The 4706-nt window shown below is 35.1% G+C and overlaps 1 pseudogene across 1 annotated transcript; it reads left to right on the top strand.

The window, feature by feature from the left end:
- The first annotated feature begins 1817 nt into the window (after positions 1–1817).
- LOC308638997 (small ribosomal subunit protein eS6-like) lies at positions 1818–2514 on the top strand (annotated as a pseudogene). The gene has a single exon. The product of its transcript is annotated as a small ribosomal subunit protein eS6-like (transcript).
- The last annotated feature ends 2192 nt before the right edge of the window (positions 2515–4706 follow it).

Raw genomic sequence — 4706 nt, 5'->3', positions numbered from 1 at the left:
AAACATTGTCTCTTTTTGATTTGGGTCCAAGATTCCCCTTTCAAAGGAATCAAGGACACTAAGAAATATTCTGCATGACACAGTTAAATGGATCCCCTCCCCAGACTTTCCTTGGTAGATACAGGATATTTAACTCTTTTATTCCATTGACACATTCTATATACAGAGAGATTTTTACCAGATTCCACTGAAAGAAGAGAATTCACATAGGATTTTATCAGTGTATTATAGTTATACATAATATTGGGGTTCACTTTGACATACTCAAACAAGCATAGGATATAATTTGCTCTACTTCAGTCTCTAGTACTTTCCCTTCCCCTTCCTACTTCCTTCCCCTTATTCCCTTTCCTCTACTCTATTGGTCTTCCTTCTATTTATAGTGTGTTAAAATTAGTTATATATAATACAAATGTGAAATTCACTATGGTGTATTCATATATTTAGATAGGATAGTTTGGTCCAATTTCATTTCACTGTTTCTCTCCTTTCCCATCTCTTCTTAATTCCCCCCTCAATCCCCTTTCTCTGCTCCACTGATCTTTCTTTTATTTTCAAGGGATTTTCCCGTCACCTTTCTTTTTAAGTTTTCTTTCTTATTTTGGTCTACCTTATGCATATGACAGAAAACATTCAACCCTTGACGCTCTGAGCTTCACTTATTTTACTTGACATCATGTTCTTTAATTCTATTTACTAGACAATGCCATAATTTTATTCTTCTTTATGGCTGAGGAAAACTTTGTTTTATTTTTATATATATTTATCATATTTCCTTTATCCACTCATCTGTTGACAGGCACCTGGGTGGGTTATATTACTTACCTATTTTCAATTTTGTAGCCATGAATATTGATGTCACTGTATCTGTATTATATTTTGATTTTAGTTCTTTTAGAGGCATGTGATATTTGGGTCATATGGTGATTCCATTCCTAGTTTGTTGAGAAATATCTATATAGCCTTCCAGAGTGTACTAATTTGCAGTCTCTCCAACAATATAACAGTGTACCTTTTTCCTCATGTCCTCATCAGCATGTATCATGATACCAGACCTCAAATTATTCTACAGAGCTATAGTGACAAAAACATCAAAGCAAACAGGAGGACCAAGAGAATAGAACGGAAGACACAGAACCCACATAGATACAATAATCTGATACTCAATGAAGTTGCCAAAAACATACCTCGGAGAAAAGACAGTCTTTTTAACCAGTGGGCTGGGAAAACTTGAAATCTATCCATAGAAGAATAAAACTTCTCCTTTTCTCTCACCCTGCACAAAAGTCAACTTAAATTGGATCAATGATCTAGATATTATGATCAGAAACTTTGCAACTGCTAGAAGAAAACAAAGGCTCAACAATCCGACATATTGGTTCAATCACTGACTTCCTTAACAAAACCCCTAAAACTCAAGAAATAAAACCAACAATCAATATGTGAGACAGCATCAAATTCAAAAGCTTCTGCACAGCAAAGGAGACAATTAAGAACATGAAGAGGAATCCTATAGGATAGGAGATCTTCACCTGCTGTCACTCTGGCAGGGCCTTAACACCTAGAATAGGTAATGAACTAAAAAAAATCTTAAAGTCAAATAACTCAATTAATCAACATGCAAAAGAATGAAAGGGACACTTCTCAAAAGAATACAAATAACCAACAAATATCTGCAAAACATTTAGTATCCCTAGCAATTAGGAAAATGCAAGTCAAAACTAAAATGAAATTTCATCTCACGCCAGTCACAATGGAAATTATCAAGAATATATAGATTTTGCTCTTTTTTGTGGTACGTAATTAGCTGCAGTAAGATGAAGCTGAATACCTCCTTCCCAGCCACTGGCTGCCAGAAAGTCACTGAAGTTGATGATGAATGCAAACTTTATACTTTTTATGTGAAGCGAATGGCCACAAAAGTTGCTGCTGATGATCTTGGTGAAGAAAGGAAAGATTTTGTGGTTCAAATCAGTGACCCGAATGACAAACGAGGTTTCTCCATGAAGCAGGGTGTCTTGACCCATGTTTGTATTTGCCTGTAAGGGGCATTCCTGTTATAGGTTAACTGGAGAGAGAAAGGACAATCTGTTCCAGGTTGCATTGTAGATGCCAATCTGAGCATTCTTAACTTTGTTTTTGTAAAAAAAAAAAAAGTAGAGAAAGATATTCCTGTACTTAAGGATATTAATGTGCCTCTTCAACTGGAACTCAAAAGAGCTATTAGAATCAGCAATCTTTTCAATGTCTCTAAGGAAGATGTTGTCAGAAAACTCTCAAACAAAGAAGGTAAAAAACCCAGGATCATAGCACTGAAGATTCAGTGTCTTGTTACTCCATGTGTCCTGCAACACAAATGCATATGTATTGCTTTGAAGAACTGTGTACTAAGAAGAACAAGGAAGAGGCTGCAGAATATGCCAAAATTTTGGCCAAGTTAATGAAAGAATCCAAAGAAAAATGCCAGGAACAGATCACCAAGAGACACAGGTTGTCCTCTCTGAGTACTTCTAAGTGTTAGCCTGTTGTGGGGCAGGTTGCTCAGAAAACACACCAAGTCCCAGTTTTGGCCAGAGTTTTTATTTAGCCAGCTGCCTGGTGACTGCTCCCCACAGGACCCATAACTATCTCTGTAAGGAACAGCATTGAACCTGAGCATTTTAGGATATTTTAAGGTAAAAACCACAAAAACCACATCTGGGTTGATGTAGCTGCAAGCAAGTAGGTACAGAAGCTGGATTGGGCAGTTAGCAAGATAATACAATGGCTACATTGGTATTTCCCATGGAACTTTCCAGGTTGGCATAGCAGCAAGCTAGCAGAAGGGAGTGGATCAAAATGACCGTAGTTCAGTAGAAGCTAGAGAATGGGTACTAAGGTCTAGAAAATCAGTCTCTGACAAGCTACATTGCTCAAGAAAAATGGAAACCAAAGAGAATAACTTTACATTGTAGAAGAATTGCTATTTTGTGTTGCCAAGTATGCTATGCTAGGGTACAGAGGCAGGGCTTTCCCATGAGAGAAGCATTTCTTACATGATCTGGAGTCTCAGGGTAAGATGGAGTCTGTTTGGTCATTGCCCATATAGTCTGGCCCATAACAAGTCCAGTCAAAAATAAAAATTTTTAAGAATAACAAATAAATAAAATAAGACCTTCAAAAATACAGAGTTTTTGTCTGTTAACAGAACCCTAAATGATTGACTTGTTGCATTTTATAAATAAAGTATTAGAACTACACAATAGCTATTTAAATTTTGTAAGACCTGATGATCTTAAAACTTTTCCCGGGGTACAAGTTTTAAAGCTTATAAATTTATGCTGCAAATTGTGATCATATTTCACAAGTCACTGATTAGTCTTTTTTACTGATAAGGTAGTCTTTCTCTTATTAGTACTAATAAACATGTCCAGTAGATGTTTGACTAGAAAAGAACATAAAAAAGGCTTGATGGAAATATAAGGCTAGATAAAATAAACTTCCTGCTAAGAAACAAATTCCTATGAGGGAAGACATGCATTAGGCACACATCACACTATGTTTTTCTTCAATTTTAATGGATAATGACTTGGTAACTCTTGAAAGTTAGATTGTGCCAAAAGTACTTTACCTTTTTGAGGAATTTCATATTTTCCTACTGTGAGTTTTATTCCTTGAAAAGAACAAAATAGGTTAAAGTGAGAATTGAAAATTAACAAGAACTGGGGATTGGTTGAAATCTGGGCTTCTGAATTCAGAAATGATAACTTTTTCATTAACAAAGACTAAAATGTGGCACATTCAGAGAGAATAAAACTACAATGTATTATGAAGGCTGAGGATACTTGGGGTTTTTATCGTTTTTTATTTTCCCCCTCAGACATAGTACCCTCTTCCTCCTTTCAATTTTCTAAGCTAATTTTTTGGCAGGAAAGGGCCTCATTTCAAAGATACGGATGTGCCATGCAACTAAATACAAGAATTTGGTTAAAGAAATTGAAATATTAGTCTCCCCAAGTGAACATTGCTCCATATCTTCCAATAATCATAGACTGAATTTGAAATCTTTATTCTGAACTTCAAAGTTCTATCGTACTTGGTTACTGATATTACTATTGCTATTGATATTACTACTAGCCATACTGTATTTAATGCCTATCCTATGAAGATACTATGTTATTCATTCTATTTATTTCAGATCATTTAAACCTTGAAATACCAACTCTTTAGGGCAAATGTTAATAACCATTTTTTTAGCATATTAAGTAGTCAAGGTACAGAAAATTTAATTCATTTTTGTAAATTCCCAAACTAGGACATGAAAGAACTAAATTTAATACTTCAAAGTGTATGGCATTCTCATTGTTTCAATCTGATAAAACTATTGAAAGAATAAAAATATATCCATGACTGAAAATGTGGTAATGTGGCCCACTTAGGGATCAAAACATTTTCTCATTCAGTCTGAATAAGAAAAAAAAGCATCCTTGAAAATAATTGGTCCAGAAATAGCCAGCTGTACTCAATGTTTCCATGTTGATAATATGTGTCTTTAAAATTATGTGGCAATGCGGCCCAGTTAGGGATCAAAAAACAACATTCATTATTTTGTGAGTTAAGTTTGCACTGACTTTGCACTCTGTGTCACACACTATGCTAGAGGTTTGGGGTAGAAAGCTCGATATTTATAAAAGAGTTTTAAACATTGTTTTATAGAGCACCATGGA

This window comes from Spermophilus citellus (assembly GCF_964194105.1).
Source record: "Spermophilus citellus genome assembly, chromosome: X".
Lineage (NCBI taxonomy): Eukaryota > Metazoa > Chordata > Mammalia > Rodentia > Sciuridae > Spermophilus > Spermophilus citellus.
Note: the sequence above shows the minus strand (reverse complement) of the source record. Positions and strands in the feature narration are given on the sequence as shown.